The sequence below is a fragment of the Thalassophryne amazonica genome, chromosome 13 (assembly GCF_902500255.1).
Source record: "Thalassophryne amazonica chromosome 13, fThaAma1.1, whole genome shotgun sequence".
Taxonomy (NCBI): domain Eukaryota; kingdom Metazoa; phylum Chordata; class Actinopteri; order Batrachoidiformes; family Batrachoididae; genus Thalassophryne; species Thalassophryne amazonica.
Window position 1 is genome coordinate 60,230,768 of NC_047115.1, and position 18,907 is coordinate 60,249,674.

Here is an 18,907-nt window from a genome sequence, read left to right on the forward strand (position 1 = left end):
ACTGTGTGTTGATCCCACCAGCAGCAAACACTGACTGCTTGGCTCCACTTCGCAGATGAAGCGAGAGGAAATGCTCACTTTTTAATGAAAGCAAAAGTAAGCCCCTTTGGCTGCTCCTTTGGTTTCACTCAGTGTGGCCACAGCTGGGGGGGGGGTATCCATACGTATCATAGATCAACTGTAATCAGTTACACCACGAGTCAGCTATAGGGTTGGGTATTGAGAACTGGTTCTTTTCAGGTATTGTTAAGAAATGATTCGATCCACCGACATCGATAGCCTTTTTGCTCTACGTTAATTACAGAACCCCTGCAGGGTCTGTAATCAACCGTTTCTGCAGCGTGGCTGTTCTTTGAAGCTTGAAACAATGAAGCATTAATCCGACCCGCTGCTTCGTTGGTTCTTTGTTTTATTTCGCTTTATATTCATTTTTCCCCGCTAAAACCCCAAAGGGCATATGTCTGTGAGTAATATTTACCTTTCATATGTTAAACTGACCTGTTATGGTGAAACAGTTGATAGACGTATTTTATAACTTTAAAATGGGATTGATGCTAACACGTTAGCATGTCTATGGCATTTTCAATGTTAAAGTTAGCATTAAGCTGTTTGCATCTCAGCACATTTGTATGCATTCGTTTTCTGTATAATAATTAATAGCTCAGCATTTGTTGTTGTAAAAGAGACAAATGTATTACAAATTGTAATATTTTTTTAATTTATTTTTGTTTACAGCTTTTTTGTTTTTCACCACTTTTATCCCTGAATATGTAACTGGTACTCCTGTCTTGTTGTGAGAAAGAAACGAGAATCGTCTTCCGTTCTGTTCACACAGTTCCAAACGCTGCGCCACTCTCTGATGATAGAGTCCAGTCAGAATTAATAAATTCAAAGCAAAACACCGTTTAAATCAATTGACACCTCTTTCCAAATGTTGTAATACAAACAAACTGCAATCGATCAAAACATTTTTCCTCCCAAAATGAGACGTCCTGTGCTGACGTGCAGCAGCTGGCTGAGCTCAGCTCAGAGGTATGGAGAGGCATTAGTATTAGTCGACGAGTCATTTATTTTATTTTATTTAAGCCTTTGTTTTTCCTCTCAATTCATAGTTTTAGGCAGCAAGCCATCCTGCCGTCATTTGGACGTTCAAATTTTTGGAAAGACAGCCGATTAACACAGTGGCCGTCTTGTTCAAAGCCGTTTAAAATGCGCAGTTTACCGATGGAGCTGTCGGTGTGTGCGCGCGCGGAGTCAACTGGCTGCAGACTACGAGCGAGGGAACCATCAGTGCGCTTGAGACAGCGAGCACGGAACAGAGAGAGGATTTTAACCCGAGAGAACATGTAAACACACACACAACAAAACCAAACCGTGGAGCTGCCTTTACCTCTCTTTCCACTTTCTCTACCCGCGCGGTTCTGATGGCACCGTCCTGTTCACACCATGTGCGCGTTGTATCACAAATCACAGATCACAAAAAGCAGGTGAGAACTCTGAACTTTAACAGCTGTTATTTTCCAAAGGTATGTATTTATTCAGTCTTAAGCTTAATGTAGTGTTCAAGCACGAAACGTGACTGATGAGGAGAAAGAAAAATGACTTTTAAAAATGACTTCATCACACTAAATGAACTGGAGTCAGAATAAAAATACAAGCTGCTGATTTTTGTTATTTTTCAAAGTTATTAAGCTGCAGCTATATGTTTTATTCATTTCAAAGTGAGTTACCTCTTATTTTATTCTGATTTATTTATACAAAATATATAGGGAGCCAAATCAGCCTGCACTGCTCTGTTCAGTTTATATCAAAGTTTACCTGCACGTCTGTGTATTTTTTCCTTCTTTATAAGAGTTTGGTGTTTACATTTGCTCCACAAAGTTTTAAAACACAATAAAGTGTTCCCACTTTTCTTTAAAGCAGTTCTGTAACTTCAGAAATGCAACAGAAACAACCACAAATCAGAAAAAGTTGGGACTGTATGTAAAATGAAGATGAAAATAAAAAATGTTGCAATATTCCCAGTTTCTCCACTCACAGAAGCCAAACGTTCTTCCAGAGTTGTGTCTTGGTGGCTTCCCTCACTTGTCTCCTTCCAGCATTGACATTTAGTTTTTGAGAACTGCCTAACTGACACAGATTTACTATAAAGTACCACACTGTTTGTATTTCTGAATGATTGATATAAATGTCGAAGAAATAGTGACTGATTTGGAAATGTTCATGTTTTCATCCCGTGACATTTCTCGGAAAATGCTGCAGGCCTTAATTTAGGAAATTATGTATGATCCGACTAGTCGACTAATCGCAAAATAATCGTTGACTAGTCAACTATCAAAATAGTCGTTTGTGGCATCCCTACGGCTCAATAGGCAGAATCGATAATGGCATCGATATCAATAAAATCTTATCAATATCCATCCCTAGTCAGCTATCAAATGAATTTTGAATATGGATTTGTGTGTATTATTTTTTTTTCTTCTTTTAAATCAGTGTGTGGCTAAACAACTTCCATGTAGCTAATTGAATTTGCCACAAATTCGCCACAACAGCAAACAGCTTTTGAACCCCCGAGTAAACTCGGTGAGTGCTATATAGTAATTCTTGTGCTGATCTTGTTAAAGTTGTGTAGATAAATGACGGTAGTGTAAAAATGTCGAGAAGCACCATATGGCACAATTAGTGTAAATGCAATTGTAGAGGAATGACACTGACTTGTTGCTGCTTGTGTATGAGTAACAAGCCTTTCACAGAAATTCTGTGGAACCTGTATTGCAGATGTTTGCCTGGGTGGTTACCATTGACAACCCATGGTAGGTTCCTAGTGTGGTGGACGAGGCAACACACTGCACCAACATACATTCCCAGACCTGACGTACTGTTGCAATTGTTTGTTTTTTTCTAAGAAAGAACATTAAAAAAAATATAAAACTGCCTTATATTTGAGTCAGCAATGTAAGTATTAGGGCTGGGACAGAAAAAGAACAAGAACAGTTCAGCTGCCCGATGTGCCATATTGCATAGACAATGCCCAAACCTTATTACAAACTATTTATACCACATTTATGCTTCCAAGTAAGGAGCTGTGAAAGATTGATATATTGGCAGGAAGCAGTTAACTTTAAAAAGCATTTTAATAATTAAAACATCTAATATGAAGTACAAAAAAAAAATCTCTAAAATGATATGTGCATATTTTGTAAATATGATTAATGCCATAGTCTCTAAAAGTGCATTATTAATGTACGGTCTAATGTTACAAAAAGCACACAAAAGTCACAATATATAGTAATATCAAATTACACTACTTTTAGAATTGCATTTCTTGAGAAGTGCAAGACGCATTGAATCAGCTCCCAAGTATTGTAAAGTATATCACATCTGGAGATAAATGCACCATCCCAGCACAAATGATTCTGGAGGCCCTATGTTACCAAACAACACTCCATAATGAATGAATGCCCCATTTGTTAATCCAGTGGACCCCAAAGGTAACTGAAGGCTCATACAGATGTTGTGTAAACATGGCTGCCATTGTCTTCTCTGACACTTGATGGCTGTGGCTAACACAAGCTTCTCTCACCTCCAAGTATAAATTACAGTCCTCTGGGTAGATGTTTGTCAGATTATTTGTTTTGTTACATAAGACTGGCAGAGCAAGCACTGAGAAAAATAAGTATTACCACATCACAGATTTGAATCCAGTTGAAAATATTTCCTATTTTGTAACGAACAATTCAGAATTGTTTTTAAATTGCATTATAGGCATTTATTCTCACATTAAAATGACACAATACATTACTTAAACAACTGATAACCAATCAAAACAGTTCGCAAATCTTCTATCAATCAATAAATCCACTAATCACTTTAGCTCTGTCACCTAGCTTGCAGGTATTTTCTTTTCTTTCTTTTTTTTTTTAATTATCCCCACTATCTCTTTTAAAAAGATAAAGATAAACTTTATTGATCTCACAGAGGAGAAATTCATATGTTACGTTAACAATCCCGAAATTTTAAAAGATATCTATACGAGGTCAATCTCGAACAGGTTACCAGGTTTCACAAATAATTCAGTTCTGTCATCCACTCTCACAAACAGAATTAATTCTGAAATTTACTTCAGAGTTCGATTTGGGGTTTGGAAATTTCGAGTCCCTATTGTTGTGTGGGCCGCCAGAAGAGGATGTACTGCTGGCCCACCACCAAAGGGCGCCCTGCCTGAAGTGCGGGCTTCAGGCACGAGAGGGCGCTGCCGCCACGGACACAGCCGGGAGTGACAGCTGTCACTCATTAATTCCTGACAGCTGTCACACATTCTTCATCATCGCACTCCATAAAGACCAGACGTCATCTCCACCTCGTTGCCGAGATATCGTACTTCCTTGGAGGTGATATCCTCAGCCGTTTCTTTTGCAATATATCTGTATATTGTGAGTGTTTGCAGGAGTACCGGTTCCTTTTTCTGTGGAAGCTGAGTGAGTGCAGGACGGCACTCTTTTCCTCTGAAGAATCACTGCGGTACTCTACTGAATATTGAGTGAGAGGTGGAGGTGGCATTCCCACCGTTGTTGTTACTGGGTGTACACACACCCACACTTGACTGTCTTTGTTCTCGCCAGCAGTACCAGATCCGACAGTCGGGGACGGTGATCACCTGGGAATTCGGGACTTGGCGGCTCCAGTATTCACCAGGTTCTGTGGCAGCGGAAATCGTGTGGTTCCGGCTCTTCTCAGGACAGACGTCTTCTATCCTCGAGCCTGCCCACACGTCACCTTTGTGATTTGACTGTAATTATATTCTGAGATTGTCTGCATTTCGTTGTGGACGTTTCACAACATTAAATTGTTACTTTTTGGCTCATCTATTGGCCGTTCATGTGCGCCCCCTGTTGTGGGTCCGTGTCACTACACTTTCACAACACCTATGACTCCATGGGGTAAAAAGATTTGGAATCCCCTTGTTATTTGATGGAGTCAATCAATGAATTTTGATGTTCAAATGTGACGTAGAATTGAATACAACCCATTGTCCTTTGCTGCATTGTATGTCAAGCTAATTATTATCATCATCATCATACTTATATTTTTTATAATAAACTGCTGCAATGTCTTGGTATTTTATGATGATGTGGCAGCGTTTCTAAAAAGTTACAATGCATGCCATGATGCTAGGAGCTGTTGTTTTGGGGGTTTTTTTGTTTGTTTGTAATGAAATTGCAGGAACAAGAGAAAATTGTAAAAACAGATGTGATTATTTAACAATGCATGAAAAATGAAAGGGAAGTTGGGAATTTTATTGAAAACTATCTCTTACACACAGTTTGTCACACAGACCGACAACATCCCTCTATCAGTTTGTCATTTATACAAATAATGAATGTTCATGAGTGCAATGGCAAGAATGTTCACGAGGTGAAAGATGGAATGTTCCATTCAATGAGGCGATGGATGCCAATCTGTCACACGCCACATACAGACAAACACATTCACACACATGCCTACAGTCAATTTAAAGTTACCAAATCACCTAACCTGCATGTCTTTGGAAGTGGAAGGAAGCCAGTAGGACATGATCCAATGACCTTCTTGCCGTGAGGCAACAGTACTAACCACTAAGCCACCGTGTTGCCAATGAAGGCCATTAGGACAGAGAAGTATATGTATAATATTGAAAAAAGAAATCTGGGGGGACAGTAATTCCTCGTCTCTTAATTCTTATATATATATATATATATATATATATATATATATATATATATATATATATATATATATATATATATATATATATATATATATATATATATATATATATATATATATATATATATATATATATATATATATATTTTCACACACACACACACACACACACACACGAGGTGTGTTAGAAAAGTATCCGACCTTTTTATTTTTTTCAAAAACCATATGGATTTGAATCACATGTGATTGCATCAGCCAAGCTTGAACCTTCTTGCGCATGCGTGAGTTTTTTCACGCCTGTCGGTTTTATCATTCGCCTGTGAGCAGGCTTTGTGTGAGCACTGGTCCACCCCTCTCGTCGGATTTTTACTGCGAATAAATGTCTGAACGATTTGGAGCTTTGCTGCATCAATTTTTTCCAGAAACTGTGAGAGACCTCCAGGTGGTAACTATTCGGAAAATTCAGATGGCTTTCAGGGACGATTTTATGGGGATTACACAGATTAAGGAGTGCTCCAGCCGGTTTAAAGACCGGCCACAGCTGCTGAGAGCACAGGCTGAATCAACCAGATAATTTCCAACATGAAGGCTTTGTTGATCCGGGACGTCGTCTGACTTACACAAAAATGGCAGGAGACGTGGACATCAGTACTTTTTTTTCATGGAAAGAGAAGCGGAGGGATGCGCCACGGAACCGTTCATGGCGCGGCACAAAACCACCTCCATGTTGGTCTCACAGGACGGAGCCTGGACATGCCAGAACATGTCCTGTGAGGCTTCATCACGTCGTTGCTTTGCGCCATGCGGCACCACCGCGATGCGCGGAATTCCTCCGCACGTCTGTCTCAATGTGCCGAAAAAGTGCTGATGTCCACGTCTTCCGCAATTCCTGTGCTAGTCAGACGACGTCCCAGATAAAACACAGCGTCCAGTGTGGAAATGAACGGCACATTCCACTGTTACAGGAGTTTTTGTCATGGAAAGAGGAGCGGAGGAATTCCGCGCGTCATGGCGGTGCCGCATGGTGCAAAGCAACGCCGTGATGAAGCCTCACAGGACATGTTCTGGCATGTCCAGGCTCATCCACAATTTCTCTGATAGTCACACGACTGAAAAACCACCGAAAGCCGTCTGAAAGCCAACTCAAAGCCATCCTGTGAGACCAACACGGAGGTGGTTTTGTGCCGCACCATGAACAGTTCCGTGGCGCATCCCTCCGCTTCTCTTTCCATGAAAAAAACTCCTGTAACAGTGGAATGTGCCGAAAAAGTACTGATGTTCACGTCTCCTGCCATATTTTTGTAAGTCAGACAATATCCCGGATCAACAAAGCCTTCACGCTGAAAATGATCTGGTTGATTCAGCCTGTCGATCGGCGCTCGGAGCGCGGCGCGCTCTCAGCAGCTGTGGGCAGTCTTTAAACCGGCTGGAGCACTCCTTAATCTGTGTAATCCCCATAAAATCGTCCCTGAAAGCCATCTGAATTTTCCGAATGCTTACCACCTGGAGGTCTCTCACAGTTTCTGGAAAAAATTGATGCAGCAAAGCTCCAAATCGTTCAGACATTTATTTGCAATAAAAATCCGATGAGAGGGGTGGACCACTGCTCACACAAAGCCTGCTCACAGGCAAATGACGCATCCGACAGGCGTGAAAAAAAACTCACGCATGCGTACGAAGGTTCAAGCTTGGCTGATGCAATCACACGTGATTCAAATCCATATGGTTTTTGAAAAAAAATAAAAAGGTCGGATACTTTTCTAACAGACCTCGTATATATATATATATATATATATATATATATATATATATATATATATATATATATATATATATATACACACACACCACACACACACACACACACTTTAGGCAATTATTTTATTCATTTGTTAAGTATTTGTTATTTACATATTGTATTGGTTGTTACATCATCAGTCACGTACATATATGAGAGAGAGACAGTAAGAAAGTCCACAGACATAAAAATAAATAAATCATTTGCTGTCTGGACTCAACTATGGCTGAATCACCAGCCTGTCTGAATTTTTAGACAATTGCTTTCTTTTCCGCTACAGCAGGAAAGTGGCATGCATACCAATGTTAAACTAAATCCCTTCTTATCTGTCAGTGGAGGTTGGCTGCAACCAGAGAGATCAGTTGACTCGATTGTCTGGGCCTGCTGAAGGGAACAGAGACAGAATTAACCTCAGAGGTCATGACTGGTCCTTGGACTCAATGGCCTTCGGGTTAATTATTGGCCAACATTCATTCTCATTTGTGTGGTCCAGTAACAGACATGTAGACAAAACATATAGGGAAGGTCAGCAACTTTCTGTGGCCTTCTCCCAACATTCCTGATATGGACACTAATGAGGCCTTCGGGGAAGGGACTTGAAGACATAATTCATCTTGGTAAGAGACATTTTCCCATATGCTCAACTACTACAAATCCATAATGCATAAACTTGACTTTTTTTTTCTTTTTTTGGCGTGACAATGCTCAATAATTGTCTGAGTGAAACAGAGTGATCCTCTATTTCTTACAGTGCTAACAACTGGGATTTGTTCTGTAGGACTTTGTAGAGAAGGGATATTGACACTGTGTGTTCACACCAAGAGCTAGAACAGCTCCTCAGCCAGGGGTGGGCATCATATCTACCATTTACCTCAGGGTGTGATTTTACAGACAATCAGAACTTTAAATTGAGGAGAGGATCTCACCAGTAAAACCTGCTGATGTGATCAGCTGCAATGAAAACCTGCTCCATCTTGGCCCTTGTTGCTCACCCTTGCTTTAGACAACAATCCTGGATTTAGAGCATCATAACCTAAGGTTAGTCTTAATAATTAGATGCTATTTATTATTACTTGAATAATACAGTCAGCACTACATTTGTTTTCTACAAGAATACAGACATTGACAGACTACATATCGTCTGTCAGTTATTTGTGTCAGATTGAGTTTAGCATATAAGATTGTGCTCGGTTTCAACAGGTCCTGATTTAAGACAGAAATGTTTTTATGATCACTAACAGAGTAATAATATCTATGATATAATGACTTCAAAGCCTATAAAGTGAAACTTGATCCAGAATCCAGATCACCTTCAAACTTCCTTCAAAGCCTATAAAGTGAAACTTGATCCAGAATCCAGATCACCTTCAAACTTTAACAGGTTCTTGCATGGCCTAACATCTATCTGCGGTGAAACTTTCGTGAAAATCCGTGCAGTAGTTTTGGCGTAATCTGGTAACAGACAGACAGACAAATAAACAGATGATTTTATTACATCCTTGGCGGACGTAACAAGCAGAACCAATACAAGACACATAAAGGACATAAGAAGCGGTCTGGTATACAAGCTACTTTTAATTAATTTACTTTAATACCATTAGTTGATTCTTTAATGTTTACCCGACCCATGTCTTCTTAGAAACTACATAAAATAAAACGTGGAAATCTCTTAAAATAGGAAAATGGGTTTTGATTTAATATATGTCCTATCCATCTGCACCTGACAATGTACATCCTAAAGCTTAGCCACATCAGGAAGATCAAACTGAAAAATAGACAGGTCTGTGCAAAAATTTTAAGTGCATTGAAATGACAGTAATACGAGTTTGATTTTCTTTTATTCTATTCAGTAGCTCAACAACAAAAAAAAAACTTAAATTAAAAATGTTCAAAATTTTCTATCCCAAATGGGAAAAAAAATGAGAAAAATAAATTTGAGATTTTCAATTTAATTTAAGGCACACATCAATTATCAAGTTCTAAACTAAAGCAGACTATTATGGAGTTTTAAGGGGGCTGATATGATGCTGATGTTTAGGAGTAAAAAAATGTATGATACCAATACATCCACTGATGTATACATTTCTTTAAAAGGCAATTATTCATACATATCATTATCAAACACTTACAGTAGTGTTCAGAATAATAGTACTGCTATGTGACTAAAAAGATAAATCCAGGTTTTGAGTATATTTCCTATTGTTACATGGAAAACAAGGTACCAGTAGATTCAGCAGATTCTCACAAATCCAACAAGACCAAGCATTCATGATATGCACACTCTTAAGGCTATGAAATTGGGCTATTAGTAAAAAAAAAAAAAAAGCAGAAAAGGGGGTGTTCACAATAATAGTAGTGTGGCATTCAGTCAGTGAGTTTGTCAATTTTGTGGAACAAACAGGTGTGAATCAGGTGTCCCCTATTCAAGGATGAAGCCAGCACCTGTTGAACATGCTTTTCTCTTTGAAAGCCTGAGGAAAATGGGATGTTCAAGACATTGTTCAGAAGATCAGCGTAGCTTGATTAAAAAGTTGATGGGAGAGGGGAAAACTTGTACGCAGGTGCAAAAAATTATAGGCTGGTCATCTACAATGATCTCCAATGCTTTAAAATGGACAAAAAAACAGAGACGTGTGGAAGAAAATGGAAAACAACCATCAAAATGGATAGAAGAATAACCAGAATGGCAAAGGCTCACCCATTGATCAGCTCCAGGAGGATCAAAGACAGTCTGGAGTTACCTGTAAGTGCTGTGACAGTTAAAAGACGCCTGTGTGAAGCTAATTTATTTGCAAGAATCCCGTGCAAAGTCCCTCTGTTAAATAAAAGACGTGCAGAAGAGGTTACAATTTGTCAAAGAACACATCAACTGGCCTAAAGAGAAATGGAGGAATATTTTGTGGACTGATGAGAGTAAAATTGTTCTTTTTGGGTCCAAGGGCCGCAGACAGTTTGTGAGACAACCCCCAAACTCTGAATTCAAGCCACAGTTCACAGTGAAGACAATGAAGCATGGTGGTGCAAGAATCATGATATGGGCATGGTGTTGGGCCTATATATCGCATACCAGGTATCATGGATCAGTTTGGATATGTCAAAATACTTGAAGAAGTTATGTTGCCTTATGCTGAAGAGGACATGCCCTTGAATGGGTGTTTCAACAAGACACTGACCCCAAGCACACTAGTAAATGAGCAAAATCTTGGTTCCAAACCAACAAAATTAATGCCTCGCAGATGTGAAGAAATCATGAAAAACTGTGGTTATACAACTAAATACTAGTTTAGTGATTCACAGGATTGCTACAAAAGCAGTTTGAACATAAGAGTTTGTAGCGTCAACAGCAGATGCTACTATTATTGTGAACACCCCCTTTTCTACTTTTTTTTACTAATAGCCCAATTTCATAGCCTTAAGAGTGTGCATATCATGAATGCTTGGTCTTGTTGGATTTGTGGGAATCTACTGATACCTTGTTTCCCATGTAACAATAAGAAATATACTCAAAACCTGGATTAATCTTTTTAGTCACATAGCACTACTATTATTGTGAACACTACTGTATGACACTGAAAGGTAATTTAGGTTTGATGTTTGACAGTTTAAACATGAACTTTATTATAACTATAAATACAACCAACAGCCAGCCAATGTATGTCACGTTTTCATCATGCTGCCTTCAATCGGATTAACCTAAATCATACCAATCCATGTTTGTGAACTACTGTTTGTGAACTACTATTCACTTCACATTACTACAGCCACCAGAGGACACAACGATTATACACAACCAAGCTAACTACAAAAGTTGGCGTTTTATATGAATTACTACAGTGTTGATCCACAGGCTCTAGATTGGATAGTGTTTATAAAATAGGTAGCTGACATTTTTGTGGTAAGGGTGGTACTAAATTAAGCAACGCTTATATTATGAGTTAGAATGGTGTGCAAGTCCAGAATGTTTTTAGAACCTTAGACATAAATTTTTAGAAGAACAACTCAACCCCTTTATTTCCTGTTAATGATGTAATTTTTATGTTAATTTACTGTCTTAATGTATTTAGAAACTGTTTAGGTTCTTGTTATCATATACACTATTATTATTATTTTATTTCTACTTCTATTTTGTCATTTGATTTTTAAATGGACCACAGTGGAAATAAGTATTTTCACTTTCTTGAGCCATTCTTATATATATTTATATATGCATACATTATTTTTTTATGGTATAAGGGGAGGGGATTTATAAGTTTTGCTTCTGCCTTCACCCTTTCGGCCACACGAGTTCACTGTACATTGTTCTATTTATGTGTTTTGTTATTGTCTTTGTTGTTGTTCATCTGTGTGCCAAAAAAATAAATTAATTCATCCATCCCTGTATTTTTAACGTATTTACAATTACATTATGTATTTACATTAAACTTAAAATCACTCACCACACTCACACTTTTAATATAAAGATGACTTACCGCCCCCTGCTGGAATGAAGTGTGAGTCCAGAAAGTAGTTAGCAGCATGCACGCACGCATGCACGGCTGCTGTAAGTAGGTGCTTTTAATATGACAAACAAAGAGAGGCTGAAAACATTAAAACCACTACACATTTCACTCATGGTACCATCATGAAACTTACGTCACTCATGGTAATAGCAACATGACACTTATCTAAATTGACTAAACCAATTGAGCTACAAAACACAATAAATCAATAACGCTAACAACACTGTTAATCCTCTCCCTCCCAACTATTTTGTACTTTGCTGCACGGTGAAACCGTCTGATAAGACTGATGCTTAAGTTGTGCACATATCATTCATCACAGAACCTACTGTGGACAAACTGTATCTGCATGAATTACTGACCAATTCCCATTTAAGTCAAAATGGGAGCCTTGCTACTGTCAAAACATGAAGTTTGTAAAATGTGTAAAAAAAGATTATAATTTTGCCTGGGCTGAAGAGGATTAACCTAACATAAACCACAATAACAACATTTACACCTGAAAACCCCGAACTCCCATGGTGCATTGCAGCACAGCCTGCATTATTCATCGGTTAGCTAAAATTGCTAATTTCTCCAAAAAATATTTGTCCTATCAACCTTCTGTTTTCGTAGCATTCATCCTTGACTCAAAATACATAAGCATGCCAAATGGCAAATGTCAGCTCTTCCCATTTTTTGCGTGATCAAGGCCATACACAAATGCACACAGAGGTCACTTGGCTATTATAAAATATATATTATATGCATCTATATAGATGAATATTCATGGCCTGGTGCGAGAGCATTATATTGAATGTATAATAAAAAAACACTTATCAAGCTAGTAACGTCATGCAACACAACTGACAAGGGATGTAATCCAATTCAAAAATGTTTAATGAATAAAAAAAGCTTACCTTTATGCATATTACACATTATGTATTCATTCTCACTATATTAAAGTGCTCCATGTCAATTTTGAAGAAGGGAGCGAATGCTTTGTCCCATCTAATAATGTGTTGTTAACCTTTTAAACATTATTTATGACCTATGCATACCATCAAATGGCATGAAATGTAACAAAATAATTCAATATGCAATTTGCATCATGTTTAACTTTAACTTAAATGGCTCAAGTTCTGGCTCTTATAGCTGATTTTTAAAAATGACAAATTTTGAACCGATACGAAGCCTTTATCTGTGTGTCGCTATGCTGGCAGCATTGGCAGGATATAGTAGTTTGGTCAGTGAGTCCATGGAATCATCAAATTAAATAAGCATGGTTTTCAAGAGAAACATAAGATATGAGGAAACTGAGTAAGTGCAAGAGATGGACAGAGACTGAAAGAGGTCGAACGCACACATCAGCACTGAAATAATGTCTCCACAGAGGTGTGTAATACTGTATAATACCATATAAATCTGTATTATTGACTAAGGTTATCATACCATCAAAAATGTCCAACCAGCCCATGCCTTGTCTGCACTCTACCCATTGTTCACTGAAACACCGTTATCCATCTCAAACAGGCCCCTGGTGGAACAGGGATCAATTCATTAAAAAAAAAAAAAAAAAAAAAAAAGATCAACATAATGACGGCACCGGCGCTTTCCCTGGCAGTGATGAGTGGGCTTAAAACCTTCTATAATTCCAGACGGCAATCAAAACAAAGACTGACAAAAATGACAGGGAAAAAATCTGGCTCTCACAACAGGAGCGTGTCTGCTGGCTGAATGGTTTTGAAGCAACAGAATTCAATTGGACAATTTTATTGTGTATCCTGGCCCGCTAGCCAGGCCAGGCCAAACCAGGTTTCCTGATCCTCATCACATGCAAGGGGATCTGCAGGAATAGAAAAACTACATGATTCAACACTGATATGTGGTACAACGTAGAAAGCTGCATCAAATGTAACAAAAACATCCTGAGCCTAAACACAACACTCTCCCAGTGTGCTCCAAGGCATGACAAGTGAACAACCTGAAAACAAAGTGCCATGGCAACAGAGACAAACAGGGAAAAAACTGAAAGACATGGTGACTGTGCGGTGGGATGGGAATAGAAATAAGATGGAAATAAGCCACTGATTTAATTAATTTCAATAACACAAAGAAAACACAAAAATGCTTCTGTGTTACGGCAATTACCTTGCAGACGATTTCTCGGCCGCAGATGCAACCTAATTACTGTAACTCTAGCTGGGCGTTTCTAGGCCCACGAGGCCAGCAGGCATTCTAAACAGCTCTGCTATGATACTAACTGCATATGGCCTGTGGGCATATCACAGGAAGCCATTCCTTTGCCAAATCTGACAGGTGCCTTATTGTTTAGATGAGCACACATTGTGCACATAACTTTATTCTGAAAGACATATCTGTCCAGCTCAATTACCTTTTGCAAGGTTAGTCATGCAGAAGGTGATTTTAGAAACAGATGAGAATTTTTTTCTTCTTACAGGCCCTCTGTGAACCCTAGCAACAACTGAATGCCACACAACTGAATTCGAAGAGAAACTGAAAATGTTAATTTAGCGGTTACTAAACAGGTCTTGTCCTGTACAGTACAGAACAGTGTTTCCTAAGAAAGGCAGTGTGCACTACTCAGGGTACATCTCTAGGGGGTCTGTGAGAGGTTTTCAGGAAATATTTGTGGGGCAAAAACTGTCATGATACCTCAAATAACCTTTTTTGCAAATGTACAGTACTGTGCAAAAGTTTTAGCACAACTGTGCCTTAAATGCAAATAATGTGAACCTCCTAAACAAGGAGCAATGAAAGAGCACAATACTCGCACCTTACATGTTTGACACTGAATCACACAAACTGGTTGTTTGTGATTGTTATACCATATCATAATACATTGACCTTGACACCAGATAACGGACTTTATACTTGACTAACACACAACCCTAAACCCTTCAATCACAATAATAAGTGAATATCTTTATTCAGGATATCCTGACTAGCCACAGTATACAGACAAGGAATGGACACAGAGTCTAGTTACCGGAGATGGAACAGTACACATCCTTCATGATTTAGTTCAAATCATGGCCTTGAAGTCAAGGTTCAAATTACAATACGTTCCTGTCAGAAATCCTCATAAAGTACAGGTACAAAACAAAACACATAATTAAGAAGATGGAACAACATACCTGATGCTTATCCATTGTATTTATGCATAACAATACTAAAAACAAGCATCAGAACATGGCAGTACAGAAAATATTTTCTTATAGCGAAGATGTAAAATTTCCCAGGTGCATGGGATGAATGACGCTTGAACTTAACTGTTTTCTTGCATTAAACTCCTTTCTGTTCCACTCCACCATGAAGCTGTGACTCGTGATGCAACTGACAAAACTGCACTGTGCACTTTCTTTAATAACTGCCCCAGAAACCTGTAACTCCTTCAGAGCAGTCACAGGTGTCAGATTTACCATAGCCATTCTCATCATGCCACAACTACTGCAGGCTCAGAAAACCTAAGCAACTGATGATGATAATTGCAGGAAGATGACAATAGGAGGCCACATGCCATTTTAATGTGCACCCATGCAAAGCTGAGCCAAGTCCTTGAGTGTTAAAGGAAAATATGTTAAATGCTATACAAGGGAAAGAGCACACTGGGGCCATCTTAAAACACTCCTGTGCTTGCTTACTTACTTGAGCACAGCCCCACAATAAAGTAATCTGTTCCAACTATAAAACCCTGTGAAAAATAATGGTGTGTTACTGATTTTAACACTGCAAGAGCAGAGGCCTCTTTATGCTTGCTTGCTTGCCTCAAACGGAATCCCTGAAACCAGAAATCCATAAATTCAGAGCAATTAGAATTAAGGAAAGGAAACTTGTATGTATGCGCAAAAGCACCAAGTTGTGTATGCAGCAAGCCAAGAGCAGCTGAATGACTATATTTATGTTGTTTTAATGGGAATGTAGTTATTGTGCTGCTGAAATGACAACAGCAAGACAAAAGACATGGTGTAACAAAATAATATGTTATCTGTTTGAACCCCCAGGGAAGCATACCATATGTTGAGTGGGCCACAACGGCAATAAACCAAGATAGCCATCCTGTGTGCAATCACACGGTCAAATTTATGGCAAATCATAAATCAGAGGAGAAATGCTATTCTATTTTGACATACTAGCCAATACTGATACAGAAAGCAACAAGGCAACTAGTGGCTAACCATCCCCGCTGCCCTAGAGAAGCACCTGCAAGAAATTCTACCAACAGCTGACTCCACCACCTGCCATCATACATTAGACAATTTAATGAACACCAACCTTTGCAAAACCTTCTAAGGAGAAACGCGTCTGGTGTTACATAAAGTGCTTGGTGTATATGTCTGTAAAAAAAATTTGGCTTTAAATGAGGGAAATCAGATTTTGGAAGTCCTGTCTTTACACTGACTTTCAGACCAAGGTCTTCACAAAAAATGTATAAACTGAAGAAAAAGCATATGAACAGAACTACAACCAGTGATGAGGGGGCCAGGCAGCACCTCCTAGAGCTAAAGGACACTTTCTTTGTACTGATGCATTAAAATATTCTTGAGACATAACTTTGCTTCCTATTTGACGGCTTCACCACTGATTTCAGCTATCTGAAAAATCAGCAAAACAGCAATGCAGACATAATTGCGAGGCTTCATTGGAAGAGCAACTGTGCTGATATTTGTTTGCATTAGACAAATATTTGCAGCTTACAATTGGTTTTAATAAAATAAAATCCAACATGCCAGAAAACCTGGTTTGACAGATACCGCTTGCCATAGGATGCATTGATCAAAGCAATTATACTGTAACTGATTTTTAAAAACTGAGAATTTTGTTAAAAAATAAAACTGCATGCATAAACATACCTTCAAATCTGACGGTTTTGTGGGGCCAAAACGCTGCAGGTGTAGACATGAATCGTGTTGAAAAATATGACAACTGTTCACAATAATTGTACCAAATTTAGCAACTTTTTAACCATATAGTTTTAGAATTGAAATGAAACATGGTGGAAGGATGCACACACGTACTACCAGATGGAGTGCAGTTCTACAGCTCTTGTCTTGATCTATCAGCCAGCATGGAATATAATAGCTATAACACAGCAGCACAACACAACTGAATGATTTGCTGTTTTATATACATTAATGTTTTGACTGACTGTTGAAAAGCTGCAGAACGTGGCAGCTATAACATTAAATATAGACTGTCATAATGCATGTTACATATTTTCAGGAAGAATGATACAGCAATCATAGAAAGCTGTTGACAGAGGACCAGACCTGGATGTATCACATGCCAAGTATTGTTCTGGCATTTCTGCTTCCTGGATGCATTACATTGTGCTATTGTTCTGGCATTGTCCAAGAGAACTGGTGGTGAATGTCAATACAATTACACCAAATCTAACAAATCAGACACATAAAAGTAAAGAATTACGTCTACAAATGGATCCTGCACATAAAAAACAGAAAGACAAATGATAGGTAGATGGAAGCCTTTATGTGCCTTAACTACAGACACTTTCACAGTAATACTGATATGCAAGTAATCAAAATAAGCATTAGAATGAGTGGTTATAAGTCTAAAAAGCATCTAATTTTGATATCTATTCAACATATATCACCTTGTAATTTACAAAATATACACCTTAACTAGCCTATTGTATACATCAGGCGTCACCAACCCTGTTCTTGGAGGGCACCTACCCTGCATGTTTTCTAACTCTCCCTGTTCCACTCCCAGGCAATTAATGTTATCAGGTGTACTCAGCCAATCAAGAGCGGGAAAACACCACTTTGAAAAAAATCAGGTGTGACTTGAGTAGGTAGATGTGGAAAACATGCAGGACAGGTGCCCTCCAGGAACAGGGTTGGTGACCGCTGGTACACATATACATCTTGACCTAGAGTTGATTTCCCATGTCGTAAAATTGTTCCTGATGCGGAAACAACACCCATCATGACAAGTGAAAACGCACACTGTAAGATATTTTGTATCTGAGATCTGTCTGTTAGAACACAAAGAGTGCATGGGGTTGAGGAGGTACAACAATTACTGGAAAGGACTATTCACTCAGAACTTCCAAAAACCTCAACCCAAGATAACCTTAAGGTGATTTTCTATTAATCAATGTTAACATAAAATGTATACATCCTATGGATTCCACAGGACAGACGGATACCTCCTACTATTGTGGCTTTGTGCAGGTGAAAACGCTACACATATTGGCGGGTGTTTTTGTCGCCCCCTAACGTTTCTAGTAGGAACTTCACGAAACAAATTCATTCAGCTGTTTCCCCCCTCATCACCGAAAGCATGACGTCAACGAGCAATATCATTCATAATTAAAAAAGGCAGAAGCTCACAGTGAAGAAAAATAAAAAATATTAGCACGTATTTAATGTGTTTTGTTGTTATTTCAGCGTTTACATGAGGTCACTGTCACGGTTCTGGACAAACAAAAAGAGGTCAAGGAAAAGTCAGCACAGCATACCAGAATCCACTTTAGAAGTAGACCGCTGGCTGTTCGTTAATGTTCGTCTCGTCATTTCAAGCTACTGCCGTGACTAAATGTAACTTTCTCTTCGGTGTTCATCGAAACGTCAGCGAAGTGACTACATAAAAACGCTCCTCACTTTTAGCTACTAGCAATTAATGCGTTCTGCAGCTCAGAAGGGTAAAGACATTTGGCTCTTACCTGATAATAATACAGTGTGATATCCTGTCCAGACAGTGAGAGTAGAAATGATGACAGTTATATCCTTAAAGGGAAAAGCAGCAGTGTATTTTTAGTAGTCGAGCTCACATCTCTCCTCCAGCCTCCAGTCTGAAGCAGCAGCACGAGACCCATCCAGCACCTAGCCGCCGTGACGTCACCGGCTCCGCCCACAACATGCGACAGCCGAGGCGCTGT

The 18,907-nt window shown here is 38.8% G+C and overlaps 1 protein-coding gene and 1 long non-coding RNA gene across 4 annotated transcripts in view; one reads left to right on the forward strand and one right to left on the reverse strand.

Moving 5' to 3' along the window:
* The window catches only part of LOC117523091 (signal-induced proliferation-associated 1-like protein 2), a 258,904-nt gene extending 240,032 nt beyond the window's left edge, over window positions 1-18,872 (reverse strand). For 2 of the 3 annotated variants that reach the window (XM_034184509.1, XM_034184508.1), the window contains exon 1: window positions 18,692-18,871. The gene's annotated coding sequence lies outside the window, so the exon portion shown is untranslated. Of the gene's footprint in view, window positions 1-18,691 lie in introns of all 3 variants that reach the window. The other variant, XM_034184507.1, reaches the window with a different exon arrangement.
* Window positions 815-18,799, forward strand: LOC117523092. The gene is made up of 4 exons (XR_004564413.1): window positions 815-825; window positions 4,184-4,188; window positions 14,553-14,556; window positions 18,670-18,799. It is a non-coding gene; the product is annotated as an uncharacterized LOC117523092 (long non-coding RNA).
* Window positions 18,873-18,907: the final 35 nt, after the last annotated feature.